This window comes from Pyxicephalus adspersus, chromosome 1, assembly GCF_032062135.1.
Source record: "Pyxicephalus adspersus chromosome 1, UCB_Pads_2.0, whole genome shotgun sequence".
In the NCBI taxonomy this organism is placed as follows: Eukaryota; Metazoa; Chordata; class Amphibia; order Anura; family Pyxicephalidae; genus Pyxicephalus; species Pyxicephalus adspersus.
Window position 1 is genome coordinate 171,254,049 of NC_092858.1, and position 14,952 is coordinate 171,269,000.

General features: G+C 38.8%; 1 long non-coding RNA gene across 2 annotated transcripts in view; it reads right to left on the bottom strand.

Moving 5' to 3' along the window:
- Positions 1-1,021: 1,021 nt before the first annotated feature.
- Positions 1,022-14,952, bottom strand: part of LOC140322983 (uncharacterized) — a 21,653-nt gene continuing 7,722 nt past the window's right edge. For both annotated transcript variants that reach the window (XR_011919286.1, XR_011919285.1), the window contains exons 2-3: positions 1,974-2,151; positions 1,022-1,624 (exon numbers count right to left, since the gene is read on the bottom strand). This is a non-coding gene — a long non-coding RNA (uncharacterized lncRNA). The remainder of the gene's footprint in view (positions 1,625-1,973; positions 2,152-14,952) is intronic.

A 14,952-nucleotide genomic window follows, 5' to 3' on the forward strand; every position in this document is an offset into this window, starting at 1 on the left:
ATTAATTGGAATTAGGTCACTTAAAGGGACATGCAAATGTTGGTTAAAACATATTCCAAAATTTCAATATATAATCGGGTCATTCATAAAAAATTATATGGTTCTCCTCAAAAAGTTCAAATTGTAATTTGCTGCGTCCTTGATGGTCCTCCCAAGCTATCGTTCAAGCAACTTCATTCCATTTGAACACATTAACTCAGAATGATCATAGGTGTAAGTAAGATTTTGATAATGTTATTGAAGAATTATGTTATGAAATAAGACTATCATTACTTTTATAAAATAAAGGGTTTTCCGTATTGTAGGTCTCTATATTGCTAAGGAAGTGGACTGCGTTCTGCAAAATGCGTAGAAAGTTATTAGAGACCATGAAGCAAATTAGATATGTAAATTCAACCTTGAATTGTTTTTGTATAGATTCTATTGTCCTAAATAAAGTGTACTTTTACAATTTTATTACTGTATGGTCGATTGTCATGATACTATGGTATATGCTTGCCGTTAAAGTCCCATAATTTTCTTCCAAAAAAATGTATTGCTGATGCAGGGATGTGGCAGTAGTTGATTATACACTAAGAATGACTATATAAACGTGATCAAATTCCTCCATGTTTAGTAAAATGCTTCCTTAACTCTTACACATGACAAAAGAAATTAACTGAGCATCATTGGTCACAGTCAGATTGCGTTACTAGGAGAGCTATATCTGGCTTTAATCGTCTCCAACAAGCTAAAATAATCACTCTCAGTTTAGCAACACCATTTCCATAAAACATGTCGTTTGTCAGCTGCATAGTGACACAATAGTGCCAGTTTTGCCATTTGCTTTTGGCACCATAGAGAAGCAACGTGAGTGTGTAGCACATTCACCAGAAACAAGGAAAGAAATGACTCATCTTCCCTGTATGTTTTCAGAAGGAATGTAGCTTCTTTATTCAAACAGAAAAATGTTTTTATGTACACACTCAACAGCTACTTTTTTTAGGTATACCTTGTTAATACCGGTTTGGACCTTCTTTGTGGCATGGATTCAACATGGTGCTGGAAATTTTACCCAGGGACTTTGGTTCATATAGACATGATAGCATCACACAGTTGCTGCAGATTTGTCTGGAGCACAACCATTCCATGACATCCCAAAGGTGCTCCATTGGATATAGATCTGGTACCTGTGGAGGCCATTTGGATGCAGTGAACTCATTGTCATGTTCAAGAAACCAGCTTGAGTTTATGTGAACTTTAAAAATATTCCTTACATCGTTACACCTCCACCGGCCACCAACCAGCCTGAACCATGATACAAGGCAGGAAGGATCCATGCTTTCATGTTGTTGATGGCAAATTCTAATAAAAATGCTGCAGCAGAAATCCAGACTCAACTCAGGAAATGTTTTTTCTTGTCCAGTTTTGGTAAGTCCATACAAATTGTAGCCTCTGGTACCTGCTCGTAGCTCGTAACAGGAGTGGCACCCATTGTGGTCTCCTGCTGCTGTAGCCAATGCTGTTGCCCTTCTATTAGCTCAAACCATTCTGCCCATTCTCCTCTGGCATTATTAAGGCATTTTTATCCAGAAGCTGCTGCTCACTGGATATTTTATCTTTTTTAGACAATTTTCCATAAACCCTAGAGGGAAAATCCAAGTGAATCATCAGTTTTTGAGATACTCAGACCACTGGCCTGGCACCAACATTAAATCACCTTTCTTTCCCATTTTAATGCTGAGTTTGCACTATATATATATATATATATATATATATATATATATATATATACATATATATATATATATATATATATATATATATATATTGTGGTGTTAATATTGAACTTTTACAACTATATATTTTTTTTTTTCCATTTCTGCTATTGGTTTGTATATCTGGCAATAAAACATACACAAGATCAAATATACAATAAAGGGGAACTTGCATTAAAATAACAAAAAAAATCATTGAAAGAAAATTACACTTACCTTTACTTGCGCAGAGTCCTTGATCCTTCCACAACAGACTTGCATTTGGTCCTGGGTTCTATCTTTGTTGCAGGACAGGGGAACCAACCACACCACCATCTTCTTCCTTTGTTTTCAGCTTCTACCTATGTCACTCGATCCTGCACTGCGGAGGCTCGAGATCAGGTGATGTATCTTCCTGTAAAAGTAAAAAAAAGTGCTGATCCCATTGATTAAAACTTTTTTTTTAACATTGCAGGAAAAGCCCCTTCGGGCAAGCGCAGATGGAGCTTAATGGGATATGTGACAAATGTATCGCAGGAAGTTTTGGGCTTCCTGTTCAGTCTTTATCGCCACAGCCTCCCCTTCTTTTTAAAAAGAAAAATTATTTAGAAAGAAAAATCTACTCTTTTACATAACGTAAAAATTCTCTCTGCTTTAAAATAAAAGACATAAAGAAAAATATAGATTAAATAGAATAAACCAGAAAAAGAACAAGCGACACAGCATATGGGAATGCCTGTTTCCGACACCAATTTGAACATAGCCCTAATGAGATGATGGGCATGCTTTGAGCTTCTTTGCTCATAGGGGAAAATTTATTAAACCTCTCCAAGGCTGATCTAGCAAACCTGGAATGGATTCCCTAAAAGTAATTTGGTATTTGTTAGATTTGTTAGCAAATGTTTTCAATCCTGGACCAGATCTATTCCATGTTTGCTGGATCACCCAGCTTCACTGATCAAAGCGTATCTTCTCCAGCCTTGGAGAGCTTTACTAAATCAGTGCCATCATTTTTAAATACTGTTTCTTTTAATTTAAAAAACTCAGGATTTACAAATCCTTTGGAAGGTAAAACAAATCTTATATGCATTTAAATTCATAACTTGCACTTTGTCTAGAGTAACACTTTAACCTTTTTTTCTCCAGCGTTACCAAAAATTAAAAACGGTGCCTAACTAAGATTTTGTGAACTCTTTAAAGATTTTGCAGACATGTTTTAAGTGTAATATGTATAAATAAAGTTGTTCGTCTTTTTGTGGGTGTCAGATAAAAGTTCTATCTACAAAGGCTCCCGTTTCTTTGATGTCCAAAACAGTTATTAAAATTCTGTCTAGTGCTATGAGCGGCACAGCCAGGAATTCACATTCTCTTCCTCTCAGGTAGTAAATGGCGAGGAACTTAAATCCTTAATTGGCACATTAGAAGTCCGGAACACAAGTGTCTTTAATTGGGTTGGATTTGTTGAAGAGACCGGAAAGTTTTATAATATATTCCATCTTCCTCCACAATGATGGCTCCACTAAATGATATTTTAATTTATGTCAAAACACTAAAAAAAATGCTTTCGTCTTTGCAGAGACCATTATTCCTGATGCAATTAACGATGGAAGTACAGGTAACAACAGAAAAAATGGTTGCTGGGGAAACCATTTTGTTTCACTGCCGACCTCAAACACAATGAATTATTAAATTGTTCTCAGAATGTTATAAAGGAAATCAGTAATAAGAGAATTGCGGAGGGGCTGCTGATGTTGACGAGCAAAAATGCCAGCTGCCTGGTGGTAGTCATGCCATTCTAACAAAAAATGAAGGCAGAACTCATTTTCTTGAGTATCAAAGTCAATGTACCCGATTGATTAAAGTTCTCCAAGGCTAGAGAGGATACACTTTAATCAGTAAAGCTGGGTGATTCAGCAAACCTGGAATGGATCGGGTCTAGGATTGAAAACATTTGCTAACAATTAGCAAATGACTTTTAGGAAATCCATTTCTATGTCACGCGTTCTTGGAGGCTCTTGGCTGCTCCTTCTGCGCATGCCTGAGATGCTTTTTCATCAATAGAAAAAAAAGCTGATCTCACGCATGCGCAGTGTGGTTAAAAAAGGTTCTATGTATTTTTACCTTTCAACTCATCATGTCCTTCCTATTTTGGCAACCACAACAAATCTCCCATCACTTTCACACTTCAACCTCAGGATTTATGCCAGGGAGATCTCATTGCTGGAGAATCTAAAACCATTCCAGGCGCTCTAACTAGAATATTGCTTTTGCTGGAATAGCACTTTAAGAAAGTTTTTTTATGATAGTATTTTCAAATAGCATACATTATTATTTCTAAGAGCACCAAGAGAACATAATGTTGCAATAGTTCAGCAGGACCATGGCCCAATTTTCTAAGGAGTAATGAGGCCCTCATACTTTCATTAGACCTGATGCAAAGCTGCCCGACATTTTCTTGAGAGCTCAGCACCAGCCTTGCAATAATCTGCACTTTTACACATCATTGGCTCCATCCAGGCACAATTAAGAGCTTAATGTGCACTGCTGACAGTTGTATCTGTGAGTGCCACAGAATGAGCCTGTAAAGAATAAGCTGTTTCCAGTTCTTGTTAAATGAAGAAGCTGGGTAAGCAGGACAATATATCTTAATTGCCTCTTTTCTTAAAGGGCATGCATGAGCTTTAACAACTTTACTAATTGTAAAAAAAATCCACTTCTTTGTAATTTGCAGCAGAATGGGGCACAATGCTGTATAATCCTTGCTGGTCCACACATCTTTTTAGGACGTTTGCATGCACATGTTTCACTTGCTTTATCAATGTTTGAGCCTCATGGTTTTTGGGGAAAAAAAATAGTAGAACTTTGGCCTCCCATAAATAATATGTGCTACAGATTTCCACAAATACTTGCTGAGCCTGCTAAAGTTATTACAAGTTTCCTGTAATGAGACAAGGTTCCATTGCTCCTACATTCAAAGCAGCGTTGTCTATCTCCTGCAAGATGATTCTAATACTACTAAAATGATAAAATTTTGAAGGGTGTGCGGCCATTAGCATTGCCACTACCGATTCACAAGATTGTGCTATGTAATTCAGCACCTAGCTCTTCCTGACACTTTCTGGATTTAATGCATTGTTTCTGTTACAGAAACCCTCCCACTGCGTAACTACTATTGGTTCTTGTGTAGAGCCTGTAAATATTAAATTAGAATGCCCCACTGCAGTGGCAGGTGTAGCCAAAGGTGGGTCTCTGTGCAAAAGTGACTTGGAGCCCCACCTCTGAACTGACTTGGGGTTCTCATGGGGATCTCCGTTGGCTGACGAGGGTCTAGGGCCATTGTTCAGTTGCACACTTTGCACTTCCCTATGTCCGCCCAGCTCCACTGAGTGAACCATGCAATCCTATTTTTATAGGACACCAACTTTTTGTACCAACTATTAAATCCACGTCTTGGAAGCTACTTCAATTCCTTTCTACAGGAATATAAGAGACTGGCAAACCAAAATTCCTCCAATAGTAGCATGGCTTAGTTTTACAGAATAGCTGAACCAAGATCATGATCATAAACATTGAGCAGTGAGACCTGTTTCCCTCTATGCGCTCTGAGAAAAGTATTTTATGGTAGGTAAAATTAATTTATTTTCCTTCTCATCCAATGAGAGATACAACTGCTAACGGGCCAAGTCTAAAACAACAATACATGGGCACTGACTTGTCTGTCTGAAGAACTACAGAAGCAGGCATCAAAGAAGGCAGAAATATCAACTGACAGACTCACTGACCCAATACATCATCCACTACATCAGAAAACTCCCAGATCCAGTTACAAATGTGTCCAGTTTGTTGATGAATATGAAAGCCAGAAGGTCCACATATGGCAAACCCACCTGTGACATAAAACACCTATATAAAAGAGGTCAAATAATGCTAGAATAAATGGGTGCATATAAATAAATAGGTAACAGTATAGGGTGCATTGAAGTAATATTAATCTAGAATGGTGATAGCTATTCTGTTGAGATATGTTTATTTAAAATGTAAAATTAAATGGTGGGTCCCTGTTCAATGGTGGGTTGTTTAGTTTTCAACTTCAAATATTTGTTCAAAATTATAATCACCTTCATTGTTACATGGGGTCTGATTTGTTAAAGCTCTCCAAGGCTGGAGAGGATACACTTTTATCAGTGAAGCTGGCTGATCCAAAAAACCTGGAATGGATCTGGTGCAGGATTCAAAACATTTGCTAGCAAAAAACAAATGACTTTGAAGAAATCCATTCGAAGTTTGCTGACTCACCCAGCTTCACCAATGAAAGTGTATCCTCTCCAGCCTTGGAGAGCTTTAATAATTCAGGCCCATGGTGGTTAATTATTGTTTAGTTTGTATTTAAACATTTTCACTTTCACATGTTTGCCAAAAAAAACTCTTTTACTTTTATTATTGTTTGAATGTTCATACTATATCAAGGGGTTGGCTTAAAGGTATTTCTGGTATTGTAAAAACTGTTTGAGTACATGGAGGTTACAACTTTTTCTCAGTTCATGTTGCTGAGCAGCAATGTTGACCCCCCAAAAAAGATCATTCCTCTATACAGCAAAGAAATAAGCATGAGGTGCTTCTTATCTTGAATAAATGGGAAATTGGATTAAGGGAGTGAACTTTCCTTCAGAGCCATCTGAACAGAGTAGACAATGCCCCTGATTCATCAAGGAGTCCGGACCGCGGTAATCCGCGATCGCTGGCCGCGCGTACTTTCGCGCTTCCAGCGATCGCGGATTTCAATGATGAATCAGGGGCAATGAGTATGTGTATGTGTAGATTTTAGCATGTGCATCTCTTTAAACAACTATTTTTCAGCAGCTATGAATAGACAGAATAATATTTGCAAAGCAGCCTGGATTTTTTTCTTAGATTTTCTTATTTAAAAAAAACATGATTCTGAGCTAAACAATATATACAAACCACTATCTATTAGCTTCAAACCTGCACCCTGTTGCCACGGCCCGACTATCACAACCATGACATCTTCCCTTCACCGGTAAAGAATTATTAATATTTTGTCTGCGTATCTTCTGTCTGTTGCAGCTAATAATTTTCTTTGATATAACTACATCTGCTTACAGAAGAAATAGAGGTCAGGTGTATGTTTTTTTTTGGTGCAATGTTGTTTCTGAGAGCAGAGGTTATTATTTATATATCAGGGTGGACCTGCTCAGTCATGCACAGCGGATCTCTGCAGGGAATTAATAATTTACCTTTTAAAATGGTGAACAGTTGTGGACAAATAAAGTAACACCAGCTTGTTATAAATATATCAGAGGTCACGGCAACCATCAAACAATAGGAACATTGCTGAATGTCAACAAGTAATGCTTGAAGTGTTTCAAAAAATCAATCAACGATACGATGGGCATAAGTAAAGCTGCAACTTTGCTGCAGGCTGGGTTGATCCTCACCAAAGAGGAGAGAGCAGTATGCAAACAAAAGGTTAGGTTTACATAGGGGAGAGTTTATGTTTGGGTTAGAAGGAGAATTTGTTTTAGAGTTATAACAAGAGTTTGGTTTACATGGAAGGTTATGGTTAGGTTTTGTATAGACTGAGAAACTCAGTGTCTTTTCCCTGTGGCAGCACCATACAGAATAAACGTGTCAAACGTGGTTCTATAGTGACTGAGGAGGGTCCCACTGGGAGCTATGAGGGATCGCTTGATTCCAAGCCATGCTGGAAGGATTACTGTTATGGGTAGAGGAAGAGTTACATAGTAAGTCAGGTTGAAATAAGGCATAAGTCCATCAAGTTCAACCCCTAGGGAAATAAACATATCCCAGATATAAAACCCTATGGACATAGTTGATCCAGAACAAGGCAAAAAAAACCCTGGTACAATTTGCTCCAACAGGGGAAAAAAATTCCTTCCTGATTCCATGAGGCAATGGGATGTTTCCAAGATCAGTGGTCTCTCTTATATTTACTTTAAAACTATAATACCCAGTTACATTCTGTGCTTCTAGAAATCATCCAGCTTTTTCTTAATCTTAGCAATCTAAAGAACTTGCAGAAACTACTTCCTGAGGGAACCGATTCCACATTTTCACACCTTACAGTGAAGAATCCCTTCCTTATCCGGAGCTTAAACTTCTTTTCCTCCAGGCGCAGAGAGTGCCCTCTTGTCCTTTGTAATGATCATACAGTAAATAATGGGGAATATAGTTCTCGATATGAACCATTTATATATTTATACATGGTGATCATATCCCCTCTTATACGTCTCTTCTCAAGGAATAGATTCAGTTCAGCTATTCTCTCCTCATAGCTGAACTTAGTTATTGAGGTTACAGGGACAGTAAGTACAAGGGTAAGCATAGCCTTATATGACCTCGTTAACATTGGAGAACCCTTAAAAATACTTTCTGGACTTCAGGGAACCCCAACTATAATTACTATATCCACAGTTCATAATATATTAGCATGGTGGTCAGTCCGAAGAATTCCTCTTACATTGTAGATCAGTGGATAGAAGTAGCCAAAAAGATCATTGGTGTCACTTTAAATTAAACAAATTGCTTAAGGAACCCCTGTTAACCTTCGGAGGAAGGTTGAGAAACACTGTGTTAGGGATATGAGGAGCAAGGGGTTACGTTTGGGGTTTCATTGTAATAATGTCGTACAACCAACTCTCCATGGAAAATTAACAATGAATCCTTGATATACACAGGGAAGAAAACCTACCTGCTAAAAATATCAGTTGTTCATCTAGGCCAGTGGTCACCAACTGGAGAAGATTTTGGGAGAGTGGGAAGGTTCTGGAGTCATGATGTCACTCTAGGGGAAGTTCCTTTGAATGACACACGGCTCCCTACGCCCTTAGTGGTCCATGACATCCATAGGGTTGGAGACCACTGATCTAGGCCACAAAGTCTCAATTCCAGTCTGCAGGACTGCCATTAGAAATTTCTGGGCCCCATACTAGGTAAACTTCCTACTACATGTTGTCAGCGATACTCCATGTTCAGTATTTGCTTTATATACATTCCAACACACGAAATCCAGGAAAGCATGACAGCGCCTTGACACATTTGGTACAGTGCATAGACTGGTTCCTTGAATAAGGAAAATCACAGACTCAACATTTTTTTTCTTTTGTTTTTTTCCATGTAGATTTGCCCATTCAGTGCTTCTGTTCCGGCGTAATGCTTCTCCCAAACTTGCTCCTAGCTGCTTATCACAGCCTGAAGTGGTAACACCGAGAGATTTCTTGTAAGTTTCAATCAGACTGGTGCTCAATCAATAACAAGTTAACCACAGATAGCATATTCTACACCTTCGGACACAATGGGGCAGATTTATTAACCTCCTGGGTGGTTCATTTCTGTCCGGATTCATATGTCTAAAAGCGGTAGATTGTTTTTCATGTCAATTTCTTTTACATTGTAGGCCTGTGATTCTTAGGCATAACTCATCGAAATATGTCCAATAATTAACAAATGTAATAATAAACTTTAAATAAAAAACACAAAAATCTGTTAAAGCAGGGGTCATGACGATGGTAAAAGTCATGACGAGGGTAGTTTGGACTTTCTAGCCCATCCTTCACCACCACCATCAGAACCTCCACCTCCCCCTGACCCCCCACCTGCTTACTAACCACTCCCCCACCATTAACCACCTGAGCGTTACACTGATTTCTAGATTTCTGTGGGAGAGGAGGGAGAGGAAGCCGGCTGGCTTAGAAAAGAAAGCCAGCTGGCTTTCTACTCTAAGCCGGCCGGCTTTTTCTTTTAAGGAGAGGGACACCCGACGCTGGAGGACGACGCTGGAACACGGACCCGACGCTGGAACATGGAACCAACGCTGGATTAGCACAGCGGGACCAGGTAAGTAGGGATTTTAGTGTTGGCGAAAAAGTACGGGGTTATCCATTATAGCAAAAATTTTTATGGCGAGAAAGTACGGGCTTAGCGGTTGGGTGGTTAAATACCCAGACAACAATCTTGGATTTAAATTGGCTGGCAAGCAGCCGTTAACTAAAACACCATTAAATAAATTAACTGTTCAAATAATTACCAAATATCCAATAATAAATAAATACATTTACACTTTTGATATGCAAGCATACATTAACATAACACTGCAATATTATTATTATTATTACTTAATCCACACTACACACATTACACACTAGCACATTACTGCATTTTATTAACCCTTAACACCCCTGGGCTAGGCCTCCCACCCCCGTCATGTGGCCCTGTGCCTAAATTCTCACGGCTATGAGCCTGTCTTTAGCTATTTGTTAGCAAATGTTTTCAATCATGAAGCAGATCCATTCCAGGTTTGCTGGGTCACCCAGCTTCGCTGATAAAAGTGTATCCTCTCCAGGCTTGGAGAGCTTTAATATATCAGGGCCGTCTGGGCTATTGGTAATCAATGACACAGAACATATAAGGGGAAGTAGCACTCATCAGGTGCCAGTAAAGGTTTTATGCAAAAGTAATTCACCTGTACCCCGGTGTTTAATGGCATTGATAAATGTAGTAAACCTTTTATGTTTAGATTTGTGATCTTGCAGAAAACTGCACCATTTCTTTTCTGGTACTTGCTATGAGTTTAGCTAACGATTAGAGTCTCTGATGAATAATTCCATTGTAAATCCCAGCATGAGGTCATCTCTAGTGACATCACACCACATGGAACCTGATATTAAGCAATAAAAATAGCATATCTGCAGATCCAAATGCCTTGTAGTGTGAACCATTAATAAAATGTGCTCATTTGGCCAACATGTGCTTGAAAAAAAAGCAACAGAGGATATAGTAGCCTATTCATCAATCTGCCATGAGATGCAAAGTATCAAATAAATGCGCCTTTGCTGTTGCATTTTTTTTCTCTTTGTTAAGCACCAATGGAGTTGGCGCACTGAAAGCAGTCTCCTCGAGAAATAGAAATGGTTTATATGTATATATAGTCTCATAGATAAATAAATTATAGCAGAAGAAACTTGAGTAATTGCAGGAAATGTTAACAGGCTTTTTTCAAGGAAGACAGGTTGAAGTATCTTCAATGCGCATGAGGAGGAGTTGTCATCACCATCTTGCCAATAACTGAAAACTCTGAACCTATAGGAGGTCCAGGTGAAGATGGAAGAGTTAAGACCTATTTCCTGACCTCTATGCTCTCCTATCCAGTGCAGAAATATAAGCTAATGGGTTACAATGGGCCTGATATATTAAAGAAAAACCTGGGTGATACAGTAAACTTGGAATGGGTTTCTTAAAAATCATTTGAATTAGATCATCCATGTTCTCCTATGATAGTGAATCTTTTCCAGTCTTGGAGCACTTTAATAAATCAGGCTTAATGTGTTTCCAACACTTACATTAAAATAGGGTTTGCAAATATAGCTGATACAGATAAATGAGCAGATTATTGCATATGCAGTGGGATAAGAGAGGAAAGTAGGATGGACACAGGGTGGAGGGGAGAGAGAAGCGCCACAGATGCAATCACTGGGCCTGATTTATTAAAGCTCTCCAAGGCTGGGGAGGATACACTTTCATGAGTGAAGCTGGGTGATCCAGCAAACCTGGAATAATTCTGGTCCAGGAATATAAACATTTGCTAACAAATAGCAAATGACTTTTAGGAAATCCATTCCAGGTTTGCTGGATTACCCAGCTCTACTGATGAAAGTGTATCCTCTCCAGCCATGGAGCGCTTTAATAATTCAGAGCTACTGGTGGGAGCGCAGTGTGCCATATCTATTGCAGCCAGTAGGGGGCAACCTATTAATGGTGGTGTGCATTGTCATTGCATTGCCAATTCTGCAGGGACACAATAGTGACATGGTGGGAAATGATTGGGACCACACAGCACATAGAAGCATATACGCATTTGACCATGCAAAAAAGCAATGAATTAACCAGTCAGTGACTTTTTTTCACCAGTTGCTTTACTAAGGAATTATTTTCTATATATTTGGATACAAAAAAATTAAAGCTAATGTAGCTCTGCAATCATTAAATGCAAGATGCATTCTGATAGGAGAAGAAAGTGAAATATAGATTAGTTTATCAGTCTTTCTTTCACTAATCAGTCACAAAATGGGGTGGAGAGGAAAAGTGTAAATGAAAAAGCCTTCTTATTCTAGAAAAGGGCTGTGCAGTCATGCAGAGCTACACAAACTCATCATTAATGTTTTAGCAGGAAAATAATCTATCTATATAAATATTACACCTGTGTATTTGGATGTTTACCTGCCTTATGGTCAAGGTATGGTAGGGTATTTCATATATGTTACATACAATGTAAAGCACTGCCACAATAAATTATTTTGTAGGTCCAGTATGAGTTTTCTTAGAGCCCCCAGACCAGTTGAGGGGCAACATCATTATATGAGAGAGCTCATTATTGTTCTCTATATGATTACATTTCCCTAATAGCTTTCTAAACAGGGATTCTATTTGTCTAGTAACTGCAAAAAAAAGGGTTTTTTTTATGAAGAAATTCTGGATATTGGAGTTTGTTAAACATTTAACAGTAAATCAAGGATGGGGATCCCCTTTCACTACACTGAGACGCTTGACAATCTACCGCAATAGCTGTTGTTGATTTCAGATTTTAAACTCAGCACAGGTAATGCACATCTATATGCAACAATACAGAGAGGCACGTAGCCATAAGAATTAGGCGCAGGGCCTACATGACCGGGTGCTAGGCCTAGCCCAGAGCTTTTAAGGGGTTAAGAAAAAGGTAGTGTTGCTAGAGGGGGCTTGGCTAGTATGCAACGTGGGGTAGGAGGAGATTAGGAATGGGAGACGTTAAAAATGGTAGGGCTCCGTGCCAGGGGGGGGGTCCAAGATGGGAGATGCAATCTCCAAGTGGGATATATATCAGACTGTTCAATTGGTCTTCATGGTGGCGACTGGAATGACCTGGTGTTGCGGTCTGGTCCGATACAATGTAAGCTCTCAAACATATGGTTTGCATGTGCATTTTATAGGGATCATGCTGTTTGCTTTTTTTTTTTTACAATGAAAGCCAGTGAGAAGACTCCAATCCAAGAATTGTAACAGCAGATAGTGAAAAAAATACTTTGCACTAAGATTGGTAACGAAAATTTAAATTGCATGCTACTAATGTGACCCCACTATTTGCATAAAAAGGAAGTGAGAAGGCCCCATTCCTTATGTTTATGTTCTCTATCCCCTGAGGAAGCCTCTATAGGCGAAATACGTTGGTAAATTATTAGACAAATGATCATGTTGTACATGTGATGATAATTTATATGTTTATAAAAATATGGAAATAGAATATATATTTATAATAGGAGCACTATGTCAAGAGTGTGAACTAGCATAGTAGATCTCTGTTAGCATCTAGCCTTTCTTTATCAGTAGATGTTACTTTTAAACATATGAATAAATTAGTCAAAATTTTGCCAAAAAAGCCTGCTTTCTCTTTCCTCTTCACATATTCTCAGTTTAATCTCAGGCTTGGCAGACACACAATTATCTAGGATACCTATAGTGAACAATCCACACTTCCTCCTCCATTCCCTATATTGATAGCCAGTACAGAAGCCTAATCCTTACATTAGCAGCCATAAAAGTCGCCCTACCCCTTGCATAAAAGCACTCCAAACTTGAACTGATAGACAGTAAAAAGTCCCCCACCTCATATCAGCAGCTACTGAAAGGCTCTACAATTGTGAATTGTTGGCCAATTGTTGGGCCATCCCTGACAGACATGCACCCTGCAGAGATGCATGCAGATAACCAGATTTGTCTATAACATACCTGGTGCTAAGCAGCAGGGCTGTAATTGCGTGAACCTGTCTGTGAAAGGAGAGGCGCTGGCTAGGAAGCCAAATTCAGCTGTTAGTTTTTTGCAAGCCAGGAGGCTATTCTTTCCATTTAAAGGACGTGTTGCTAACACCACCCCTGCCAGGGAAGACCTGTTTGTTTGTTTTGCCTCTTTTGCTCAATAAATACAGACAGGAACCCTAAAAAGACGCTGATGCCTTATCTTCCCATTTGATGCTAATCCCCACAATATACGTGTATATATATATTACAGAATGTACATGAATATACACAGACTGTACATGTCTGGAAACTCTGCAGTGCACCTTCTTTATGCACAAAGACCATGTTTTGCAGAGACCATGAATTGTGTGTTTGCACTTCATTGGTATAAGATGCACTGGTAGCAATGAGAAAGGATGCTCCAGGTAAAAACTAGATAAACACATCCATCTTTCCAGAAGAATAATAGCACATCTATAAAACTATTGATAGTAGACGAAACCTGGAGCCTTTGTGTCCTCTGAATGCCCCAAAACATCACAAACTCATCTCAAGCTCCCTCCACAGGGACAGCATAGGTGATTATGCAGTACAGAGCCAGAACATAGCTGTGAAGAGACAGGAAGGATAATATTTTATTGATAAATGGGGAATAGGTTGCTTGTTATCCTACCTACTGCACAGGAAAGTGATAGCAGAGTGTACAAAAATGGACTAAATCTAAACTGATCTAAAACCATGGATTGGTGCTGGGTGTGTAAATAGGGAGACTAAAAGGTTTTTGGCTTCCAGGTGCACTAGAAGAGGGAGTTAAACAAATGGGATTGCAATTATATGAACCTGGTCTGGAGAGGCTGCTCATGAATCTTAGCTCTTACAGAACAAATATTTTCTAGGGATATACTGGACAATTAAACTTCTTTGATGCTCCTTTATTTTTAACACATTTAAATCAGTGTACTGAGTTAATAAGCACTAGGTCTGTGAATTTCTTAGTAGCAAGGAGCTTTATTTCTCAACCTAGCTTTAGTTTTGCCTGCAAATAAACTTGGATCTTGGTCCAGACAGTCTGGAGATTTGCACAATAATTCCAGAACAGCTAGGGAGGTGACCATTAATTTTCTTTACTGCATTTTACCAATACAGCTTACGGTAGTTACCTTCCTGTTGGCAAACTGTAACTAAACACAAAGGTAGCAATATGAATAGGAACTCATGTCTCTCATTTTGTGGGTTTGCAATTTATCTAGGCATTTCCAAACAGATCACATACCTCTACAAACATGTCCTGTGATATAATGACACACGCGTCCGCATTGTCTTCCAATAATGGGCTATTTTGCAAGCTTGACAAAACAACAAAACATCCACAAGTTAGACATGCATTATTATTAGAATGCAATGCATCCCG